General features: G+C 40.0%; 1 protein-coding gene and 1 pseudogene across 4 annotated transcripts in view; one reads left to right on the forward strand and one right to left on the reverse strand.

Moving 5' to 3' along the window:
- RAD54B (RAD54 homolog B) overlaps positions 1 to 12237 on the reverse strand; it is a 100798-nt gene that overhangs the window by 67533 nt on the left and 21028 nt on the right. The window lies entirely within an intron of this gene.
- Positions 2702 to 3399, forward strand: LOC112650702 (charged multivesicular body protein 3-like; annotated as a pseudogene).

Below are 12237 nucleotides of genomic sequence, written 5' to 3' on the forward strand. Positions count from 1 at the left end.
AGAATGACATGGAGGAGAATGGTAAAAAAAACTAATGAATTTATCTGTATTATTAGAAAAGGTATAAAAATACATTGATGTATTACCTATATAATCAAAATCAAATTATAAATAACTCTTGCAAGCTAAGAAAAACAATGCTATAGAATAATGGATGTAGAATACCAAAGAATATTTAAAGAATAAAAGAAATCCAATATATAAAGAGCTCAACCTAACAAGTAAAGGGCGACAGAAATTAAAAGATCAAAGTAGTTTTTACTGATTCAATTGGCAAAAGTTTAAAAAGTTTAAGAAAAAGGGTTAAAAAGGTTTAACGGCATGTGTTAAAGATGGGGGGGATGCCTGGGTAGCTCAGTGGTTGAGCATCTGCCTTCAGCTCAGGGCGTGATCCTGGAATCCCGGGATAGAGTCCCACATCGGGCTCCCTGCATGGAGCCTGCTTCTCCCTCTGCCTGTGTCTCTGCCTCTCTCTCTCTGGGTCTCTCATGAATAAATAAAAGGAAGGAAGGAAGGAAGGAAGGAAGGAAGGAAGGAAGGAAGGAAGGAAGGAGGGAGGGAGGGAGGGAGGGAGGGAGGGAGGGAGGGAGGGAGGGAGGGAAATAAATTCCCTCACACACTAATGATTTTGGAAGGTAGTTTGGCACACCATATTAAAATGTAATGCAAACATGTTATGTATGATCTGACAATTTATTTGCCTATGTTCATAAGGCCACATGTATAATGATATACACTGCAGGATTGTTTTTAACAAAAATCCTAAAAATGATATATTCATACCATTGTATACTCTGCAGCAATTAAAAGAATGAGGTACATCTACACATTCTAAAAATAAAAATCTCCAAAGCACAGTAGTGAAAACTGCAAAGAATCCTCAGCACAGAACAAAACAAAAAGGCAACCTACTGAATGGGAGCAGATATTTGCAAATGATACATCTGATAAGAGGTTAATATCCAAAATACATAAAAGAACTTGTATAACTTAACACTAAAAAAATAAATAACCCAATTTAAAATTGGGCAGAGGACCTGAATAGACATTTTTCCAAAGACATACAGATGGCCAACAGACACATGAAAACACATTCAACATCCCTAATCATCAGGGAAATGTAAATTAAAACCACAATGATGTATCATCTCATACCAGTCAGAATGGTCGGTATCAAAAAGATAAGAAATAACAAGTGTTGATAAGAATATAGAGGAGAAAACACTCACATACTGCTGGTGGGAATAAAAATTGGCATAAACACTGGAAAAACAGTATGAAGGTTCCTCAAAAAATTAAAAATAGTAATACAGGGGATCCCTGGGTGGCGCAGCGGTTTGGCGCCTGCCTTTGGCCCAGGGCGCGATCCTGGAGACCCGGGATCGAATCCCACGTCGGGCTCCCGGTGCATGGAGCCTGCTTCTCCCTCTGCCTGTGTCTCTGCCTCTCTCTCTCTCTCTGTAACTATCATAAATAAATAAAAATTAAAAAAAATAGTAATACGATATAGTAATTCCATTAAAAATTTACCCAAAGTGGGACACCTGGGTGGCTCAGCGGTTAAAGCATCTGCCTTCAGCTCAGGTCATGATCCTAGAGTCCCGGGATCAAGTCCGACATCGGGCTCCCTGCAGGGAGCCTGCTTCTCCCTCTACCTTGTCTCTCTCTTTCTCTCTCTGTGTCTCTCATGAATAAATAAATAAAATCTTTAAAAAAAAAAAAAAGATATATGCACCCCTATGTTTACTGCAGCATTATTTACAAGAGCCAAGATATGGAAACAACCTAAGTATCCATCGATAGACGAATGGATATACATGTGGTACACACACACACATACACACACACACACGCACGTGCATAACAGACTATTACCCACCCATAAAAAAGAATAAGATCTTGTCATTTACAATAACACAGATGGACACAGAGGGTATTATCTTAAGCGAAGTAAGCCAGACAGAGAAAGACAAATACCATGTGATTTCACTCATATGTGGAATCTAAAAAACAAAATGAATAAACAAACAAGAAAATAGAAACAGACTCATAAGTACAGAGAACTGATGGTTGCCAGAGGGAAGGGGGTGGGGAGTGGGCAAAACAGATGAAGGGGATTAAGAGCTACAAACTTCCTGTTAAAAAATAAATAAGTCACAGAGATAAAAAGTACAGCATTGGGAATATAGTCAATGATATTGTAATAATGTTGTATGGTGACTACATTTTATCATGGGGAGTACTGAGTAAGTATAAACTGTCAAGTCACTCTGGAGCTATGCACCTGAAACTAATTTAAGATTGTATGTCAACTATACTCTAATAATAAAAATTTCTTTATTTCATTTTTAAAAAGTAAGATAGATTAGGGTACCCAACTGGCTCAATCAGTAGAGCATGTGACTCAATCTAGGGGCTGTGAGTTCAAGCCCCACATTGGACATAGAGCCTACTTAAAAAAAAAAAAAAAAGGTAATAATAATAATAAATTAAATAATTTTAAAAGAAGATTGACAAATGAATAGATAGATAAGTAATAAAGCAAATGCCATAAAATTCTAATTGTAGAATCTTGGTAATGGGCATATGGGTGTTCAATGTATGATTCTTTCAATTTCTCTTAATGTTTTAAAATTATAAAATGTTCAAAATTATCCTTAAAAATAAAAATATGTCTCCTCTCACCTGCCCCGCCCAGGCGGCTGCCGGTGACCTGCCTGGGAGCAGGGAACGGAAAGCCGGCAGGGGCAAGACGAGTTCAGTTCACCATGGGGCTGTTTGGGAAAACCCAGAAGAAGCCACCCAAAGAGCTGGTCAATGAATGGTCACTGAAGATAAGAAAGGGAATGAGAGTTGACAGTCAAATAAGAGATATCCAAAGAGAAAAAGAAAAAGTAAAATGGTCAGTGAAGGATGCTGCCAAGAAGGGTCAGGAGGCCGTCTGTGTGGTCCTAGCCCAGGAGATGATCAGGTCAAGGAAGGCTGTGAGCAAGCTCTAAGCTTTCAAGGCTCACGTGAACTCTGTGCTCATGGGGATGAAGAACCAGCTGGCGGTTTTGCGAGTGGCTGGTTCCCTGCGGAAGAGCAGAAGTGATGGAGGCCATGCAGTCTCGTGAAGATCCCAGAAATCCAGGCCACCATGAAAGAGCTATCCAAACAGATGATGGAGGCTGGCATCATAGAAGAAATGTTAGAGGACACTTTTGAGAGCATGGATGATCAGGATGAAATGACAAAATCGTTTGAAGTCACAGCAGGGGCCTCAGGCAAAGCACCTAGTAAAGTGACCGACGCCCCTGCAGGGCCCGAACCTCAGGAGCGATGGCTGCATCAGAAGATGAGGAGGAGGAAGCGGCTCTGGAGGCCATGCAGTCCCATCTGGCCACACTTCGCACCTAGGGGCCGCCCTGCTGGGCCGGCGGGCTCTCTCACAGCGGCCTACCAGGAGCAAACACACTCCCCTGGAGCAACCACCATTTTATGGATCCTTTGCACTACACCTCAGCGAGGCACTGCATCCTGAGAAGGTTCTCTGCTAGTATCTCTTCACTCTTTGCAGAGGTTGAGGGATCTCAACAGGATTGTCCTTGAGAGGTGGGGTTATAAATGCATCATTTTCAGGGGTATAAATAGAAGAATCTTTTGAGGGGAGAGGGCAAAGGAATCTGTCTTCTCGCAGCGCATCATTTTCTTTTTTTTTTTTTTTTAAGATTTTATTTATTTATTCATGAGAGACACAGAGAGAGGGAGAGAGAGGGAGAGGTAGAGACCCAGGCAGAGGGAGAAGCAGGCTCCATGCAGGGAGCCCGATGCGGGACTCGATCCCCGAACCGTGGGATCACGTCCTGAGCCAAAGGCAGATGCTCAACCACTGAGCCACCCAGGCATCCCGCAGCACATCATTTTCAGGAATATCAACAGAAGTATCTTTTGGAGGAAAGGGCACAAGAATCTGTCTTCTCCCAAAGCACTTCTGAGGATAAAATTGATTTCCTAAATGTTGAGGACTACATTTTTTTGTCCCTAAAACAGTATATAAAATGGATTTTTAAAATTTCTGCTTTAACTCTTGGAAAAAAATAAAAAATAAAAAAATAAAAAATAAAAATAGTAGTTAATACATTTTAACTCTTTAGCCATTAAAAATATACTAAGTACAAATTTCTAAAATAGAATTTAAATAATTACATCTACTAAATTTAACAATAAGAAATAACTATGGAGTAGGGGTGATTTTTTTTCCATAAATTTTTTTTAGGCAAAAAGAGTACTGTGACTACTGAAATTATTTCTAGATCTTAGGACAGTCCAAAAAAAAAAAAAAAAAGGCACAAATTCATGCCTTATCAATTTATCTTAGCCCAAATTCTCTGGTAAATAGAACCTGAAGCAATGATTAGAATGCTAGTGGCTTTATCTGGGAGTTGCTCACAGAGGGCATCAGGCTTTTAAAAAAGGGAAACAAAGGCAAGGAACCACATAAAGCAAAGTGCTAGCTACCACTTTACAACAAGCTCTGAAAAGATACGATAGGTCGCTTTGGCAAATGCATCTACTTGGTACTCTCCTTGCACCATCTCCTGATAGTCTACAAAAACAAAACAAAACAAAACAAAACCTCAGCGTAGTCCACAGAGAAAAAAGAGGAATAAAATCTGGAAGATTCTCTCCTCTCCCCTACTTTCCTCTAGGCAGTGTTTATCCCACTAACAGTAAACCTCACTGCACTTCCAGATCGTGTCCTCCAGCCTCCACAAACGTGCAGGGGGCGACCCCTGAGTCCTGTGTCCTGGCCTTTCACCCAAGATCGGAAAGAACAGCAGGAGGAGACCCCCCAGAGCATCCCACGTCAGCCTGGCTGGCTGGGCACCACCAAGGAGCAGGGCCCCGCTGCTCTGCTAAGCAACAGAGGAGGCTACAGAGGCAGAGCAGCCTAGGGGCAGGGGCATCGAGGGGATCTGAGCAGGCAGGCGAGATTATGTTGAATATTTCACACTGCAACATGTGACGAAGGTGAAACAACAAAATAATCTGCCACATAAAATAGGGTGAGAACGAGGGTGAATCCAACGCCTAAGAGTCACGCTGCTGTGGCATTTCTATCTCATACGTCACTGCTGTGCTTTGGTGATGACAGTCTGTGATACCAGGCACTTGAGACAATCAAAAACTAGATGTCAGGGGTCTTAGTAATCCTTATAGAACTGAAGAAGTCTGAGTTAAAAAAAAAAAAAAAAAAACACCAACTCCGCCCTCTTCTTGTGTTACTCCTTTCTTTCACACAACCACCACACCTACAGTACTTCCCACATAGGATGTGGGGGGTCTCCCCACGCAAACAGTTCTGTGATACCAGCTGGGTGTCCTACAACTTAGCTCAATCCTGGCACTATCCACCTGGAGGTAGCAGCAGATCCCGCAGGTTACAGGCCCAGTCCCGTAAGAGTGCCCCCACCACCCTGCCGCCTTCAGATGCCCATTTCAAGTCATCACCTGTGCTTCACGTCACCAAGCAGCTAGACATAACTCCCTAGAGCAACTCACAGAATTCAGGACAAGAGTTTACTGGTTATTTACCAATTTTTTATAAAAGGATACAGATGAAGATCCAGATGGAAGTTACATGGGAAGGGCCACACGGCTTCCACGCCCTCTCCAGGCAGCCAGTCTCCCAACATCTCCACATGTTCACCAACCCAGCTCTCCGGACCGCGTACCATTTACAGAGGCTTCCTCTGCCAGGCATGACCTATCATTTAACTCCACTTCCAACTTCCCTGCCCTCTCTGAAGGATGGAGTCAGGCTGAGAATTCCAAGCTTGTAATGGTTTGGTCTTCCTGGCAACCAGCCCCCATCCAGGAGCCCACCAAGAATCCCCTCATTAGAACAAAAGAAACTACTATAGCCCAGGAAATTCAGAAGGATTTAGGAACTCTATATGTCGGGAAGCAGGGTCATAGATCAAATACTAGAACAAAAAATGTTCCTAGTACTGTTATCGCTGAAGAAATTAAAAGGGTTGTTGGAGCTCTATGTCAGCAACCACAGTCAGAGACCAATAAATACATTTTATATTATCTCAGAGTCAAATTATAAAATTTATTGCAACTATGCTACTTGAATCACAGAGTTACTCTACACAATCTAAATTTACATACATCTTCATAGTATTCTATGAATACTCCCTATTTGGGCTCCCTATTTGGTTAAGTCTTGTTCTCGGGGTAAAAATATTTTGAACGAGGAGCACCTGGCTGGCTCAGTAGGTAGAGCGTGGAACTCTTGATCTCGGGGTTGTGAGTGTGAGCCCCACAAAGATTACTTAAAAATCAAATATTTTTTAAAAATTATTTTGAACTAAAGGAGCCTCTGCCCCAGAAGCCAGTTTGCAGGAGCCTAGCCTTTAGTTAAATTTTGTACACTAAAAATGTTGCTAAGCTACTCATATTTATTTCAGACATTTTTTCAATTAATCATTTCTCAGTAGAGTTAACATCATGAATGTCCAGGGGTCCCACTAACACCCATTCTACTCCATCGTGCAGCAGCTGGGAAATTAGGATGAGATAGCACTCACTTCCAGGGACAAAGCTGAAGAATGTGTATCTGATTTATACACTAATGATTCTCAGCGTACAAGCCAGTAAGTCTTCTTTACAGTGGTAATATAGGTCTAAGGTTAGGAATCCCGTGGTCACAGAAAGTGGCACAATATCAAAATGAAGTTAAGAGATCGTATTGAATGATCATGAGTAGGGAGCATCTGCCTGCCATTAGATGGATGAGGAAAAGGAAGTATATGGCCCCAGTGGTTGCTGAAATCTATCACTCACGATGAGGGAAGCCAGTATAACAACGAAGCCAATCCTGGACAAATGAGAAAAAGAAACTAGGCTCATGATCATATCCTTTAAACAGCTAGACCAGTCAACCCTGAAGCCTGGAATTTCCAGCTACAAATGCCAATAAAACTCAATTATATAAGCCAGTACTCTTATTAATACTTAAACTAAAAGCATATTAACTGATATTTTAAAATTGTGTTATCTTTCTCTCCGCTGTGCTTATCCTCTTTGCCTATTTTGTCTTGCTTAAATCACCACTTCACATTTTGTTTTTGTTTAAGATTTTATTTATTTACTTACTTACTTACTTGGTTGGGGGGAGGGGGGAGAGCATGAGTGGGAGGAGGAGCAGAGGGAGAGGGAGGAGCAGACTGCACAGAGCACAGAGCCGGATGCAGGGCTCAATCCTGACCAAGATCATGACCTGAGCCAAAATCAAGAGTCAGACACTTAACCAACGGAGTCACCCAGGCGCCCCCACATTTGTTTTTACGTAAGGATTCAAAGAGGCAACATATGAACACAACTCATTTCCCCGAAAGTAGAAGCTGAACATTGTTATTATTTCAATTATTCAACATCAGCCCTCCCAAAAGCATAAAGCAGGCTCCCAGATTAAAGCTCGGCTCAAACAGGAATACTCCCATTTTATACCTAATCCAAGTAACTGAGGAAGTTTAAAACAAACTTCACATGCTTAAATGCTAGGCAATAAAGAAACTTTCCAAAAGAGCTTAGTAAATACATCCTACAAAGTTTATACACCAGTAGTTTTTAGCCTCGGGAGGAGGGACGGCAAGAGTTACAAGACTATTTGAGAAACTTGGTGAAGCTCCCTGGAAAAATGCATGTCTCCCTCTGTTTTAACTGCCTCCCTATTTACCTCATTGGTGAAAAAAGGATTCCTGTTCGAGAGTTACAAGGATGGTCAAATACACAACACCTGATACTGGACAGGTAAAATTAGCTGTGGCCACATACACTCATGCAGGGCCGGCGCACAGAGATTGCCCTCCAGAACAAAATGAACCACTAGGAGCTGTGCAAAGCAGGCTTTGCAGTACCAAAAGGGTGAGGTGTCCTCTGGATCCTAGAAGAGGATGTGATTGGCTTGTTTAAATAATTCTGCAGCTGGCAGGGAAATGAAAGCTGTTATTCACAGATATGCAGAAACTGCACCAGATCTATTTAATAAGGAGGGTTGTTTAGCTAGAGGATCTCATTCCTCAGGAGGAGAGTAGGGAAGAAAACTAACTTATAGTTAGGCCATTCAAGACCCTCCTGATTTTACCAGATCTGAAGGAGCACATAATAGTTTTGGCATTACAACACCTCCTCCTCTACAGATAGACCCATGCGCACGCGCGCACACACACACGCCCTTCTAGAATGCGTAATAATTAAGAACCACCGCTCAATATGTATATCTGATTATTGCCTTTTCTCATGCATGCTGTGTCTTACAGAAGAGTAGGCAACGCTTGATACTCAGGAGAGAATTTAGTAACTCAATCTCCTACAGATGGTCCTGGATAATACCTAGTAGTTTCAAATGTGCTTTAAGACGATTTGGAGGGATGCATATAAGGAGTCAATATTCAAATGACTAGGATCTTTTTTTACCGGCTTGATGCCAGGATAAAGTTGAGAAAATTTATTCACTTTTGTCCAAGGGAGGATTTCAAATGAATAGTCCCAGTGTTTGGTTGCTCAAAAGCCCTTCTTTATTTTAAGAACTAATGGCAGATTAGTTAAGGGAGAATTATCTTCACTGGTATTTTTTTTTAAAGATAGGAATATACCTATCATGTTTTCCATCTTTAGCAGACTGGGCTCCTGAGATTGTCAATTAATCTTGACTGAAAAACAACTCTACACATACCCCAAATCCAGACAACTACTTATTCCCTGACCCAAATCTTCATAAAAGAGCCTTAAAGCACAAAGGGTGGCCTCCTGAATTCTCAATATACCTTCCTAACAGAAATACGAATATAGAGAATCTGAGTATTCGGTATCTGATTCCTAACAGTTATATAATTAAGAGTCACTCTAAAAGAAAAAATATTCATCCATTAACAGATTACAAATTTTTTAAAGTTCACATTCACATTCAAATATCCTTTAAGAACTATAATATCAAAGTTTTTTTGAAGACCACATGACAATATGATAAAAATCAACAGCAAATTTTGCAAAAAGCTGATGGGATAGGTGATTAGAAAGACTGATTTGAGTATCAAAGGATTATAGGCACTTGGGAGAAGTTAAGAAATCCATAAATATTTTGTAAAAATACCCTTTTATGATGGAACAAAGAAAGTCAATAAAATCATACGTACACAAAAGAAGCCTTATCGTGTCAACATAATTTTTGTAAGAAAAATCTAAATTTCTAAATTTCGTTCAAATAACCATTTTTCATAAGGATGTAAAATCTTAAACTTTTTTTTTTTACAATATTTACATTAATTTTTTGGTAGACTATTTACATACTAGTAAAATGAAAAATAAGTAAATATATTGAGGATAATGGTAACCAATTTTTTCACTATCAAAGAGGCTGTAGGGACGCCTGAGTGGCTCAGTGGTTGAGCATCTGCCTTCGGCTCAGGGCATGACCCAGGGGTCCTGGCAGTGAGTCCTGCATCGGGCTCTCCCTCTGCCTGTGTCTCTGCCTCTGTGTCTCTCATGAATAAATAAATAAAATTAAAAAAAAAATAAGACACCACAGATATGGAAGTAGTGAAGATTAGAATGAATCCTGTGGCACTAAACTGCAATTGGAGTATTAGTATGAACTCACATTTTTTTAAAATATACAGATAAATATAGATGTAACCGTATATATGTATTTCCTGGCGGTGATCACTGGAAGGGTTGAAAGCAATAACACTTCAGTATCAATGTGCACACCTCGTACCCAGATCTTGGTGGTGGTGGGGTGGTGGGGGGGGGGGGTTGTTTTGTTTTTTTTCAATTTAAGTTCAATTTGCCAACATATAGTATAACACCCAATGTTCATCCCATCAAGTGCCCTTCTCAGTGCCTGTCACCTAGTCACCCCATCTCCCTCACTCACCTCCCCTCCTGAAACTCTTTGTTTCCCAGAGTTGGAGTCTCTAATGGTTTGTCTTCTGCTCTAATTTTTAGATCTTGGTTTTTAAAAACCATTCTCTAGCAAAAAGGTATCCCGGTCTTTGGCTAATTTCAAGAACTGGGTCAAGGATGATATTATTGTACAAGAAAGTACAAAAGTAATAAAAAATTAATGGGGATTGTTAAAAGGACACAAATATTCAAATCAATCTAAGCATCACAATAAATAACAATAACAGATAGCCAAGCAAATAAAATAGAAACTCACGAATCTGCAAAAATTAGTGAATAAACGGGGAGAAGGAAAAGCTCTTGCATACAGCAGAATGCTAACTAAAAAATACAAGTATAATTAGAAAATCTCAAGCAAGAATCAATGAAAGCTAAAATTACTAAATGAACACTTGATTAAATACAAAAATATTAACAGTTTCAAATGCTCTTCCCACAGATACTTATTAAGTACGTACAAAGGCAGAAATAATAACTTTATAGTGAAGAAACCTACCAGATACTAATTTATGTAAATAACCAAACTTAATAAATTGACACGTCTCCTAATGTTACACCAAGAATATTTTTGTGATATTCCTGCCAAAAATGTATACCTGAATCTATTCATAAGGAAACATCAACAAACCCAGATTGAGGAATATTCTATAAATGATTGGCATGAGGCCGCCTGGGTGGCTCAGTTGGTGATCTTGGGGTCCTGGGATTGGACCTGGCGTCAGGTTTCCTGCTGCTTCCCCCCTCCCTCTGCCCTTTCCTCCTGATCGTGTGCTCTCTCTCATGCTCGTGCTCTCTCTCAAATAAAATAAAATAAAATGATTGGCCTGTACTCTTCAAAAGTATTAAAATTCTGCACAATAGAGAAGCAAAGACTAAAAAATTGTTGCAGATTAAAAGAGACTAAAGGGACATGCAACTAAATACAACACGTAATCCTAGACTAATAGGAAAAAATATTTATTTATTCATTTCTTAAATTCATTTTTGATACGAAGGACATCATTGAGACAAGACAAGAAAGTTGAACTGGATCTGTAGGTTAAGGGTAGAATTGTATCAAAGAGAACTTCCTGATTCTGATGGTGGCATTGTTGTGCTTTATTATATAGAGTTTGGAAATACAGATTGAAGAATTTATAGAATGATGGAGCATCGTGTCAGCAACTTATTCTCAATTGGTTCAGAAAAATTACACACATGAATGTGGTAAAATTTGTGGCAGTCCCTTTGTACTATTCTTGAATTTTTCTCTAAGTTTGAAACATTTTTAAAATGTAATATTAAAAACTTTAACTTAAAAAGCACAACAGGCTCAGTTGGTTAAGCATCCATTTCTTGATTTGGGCTCAGGTCATGATCTCAGGGTGTGTGCTCAGAAGGAGTCTCCTTGGGATCCCTGGGTAGCGCAGCGGTTTGGCGCCTGCCTTTGGCCCAGGGCGCGATCCTGGAGACCAGGATCGAATCCCACGTCGGGCTCCCGGTGCATGGAGCCCGCTTCTCCCTCTGCCTGTGTCTCTGCCTCTCTCTCTCTCTCTCTGTGTGACTATCATAAATAAGTAAATAAATTAATTAATTAATTAATTTAATTTAATTAAAAAAAAGGAGTCTCCTTGAGATTCTCTCCCCCTTTGTCTCTATTCCTCCCCCTGCTCATGCATGTGCACACTCTCTCCAAAATAAATAATTAAGAAAAGCACAACAAAATAATATTTTTGACAATTAGATTATCAAATATTAAAAAATATAGCCGCATAGTTGAGCATCACAATAAATTGCACATGCATTGCTCACAGATTGCTGGTGGAAAGATAAACTTCTGGCTTCTGCAGAGGGCAATTAATCATTATCCAACAAAATGATAAATGCACATACCTTGAAACCAGCACTCCACTCCAGAGTATTTATCCTATGGATATATTCTCACATATGTATATAATATATAGTCATTAATTGTAGCTTTGCTTATAACAACAAAAGATCCCAAATAACATAAACATCCTTTAATAAAGCATCAGTTAAATACATCTGGCATACCCATAATGATGAAATATTAGTAGCTTTTAAAAAAACGTAAGATAGTTCTAGGGGGCACCTGAGTGGCTCAGTCAGTTGAGCAGCAGACCCTTGATATCAGCTCAGGTCACGATCTCAGGGACCTGGCTTCTGGTCCCATATCTGGCTCTGTGCTCAGCAGGGAGTCTGCTCCAGGATTCTCTCCCTCTGCTCCTCCCCCACCCCACTAGTACGCACTCTCTCTCCAAAATAAATAAATCTTTAAAA

The sequence above is a fragment of the Canis lupus genome, chromosome 29, assembly GCF_003254725.2.
Source record: "Canis lupus dingo isolate Sandy chromosome 29, ASM325472v2, whole genome shotgun sequence".
Lineage (NCBI taxonomy): Eukaryota > Metazoa > Chordata > Mammalia > Carnivora > Canidae > Canis > Canis lupus.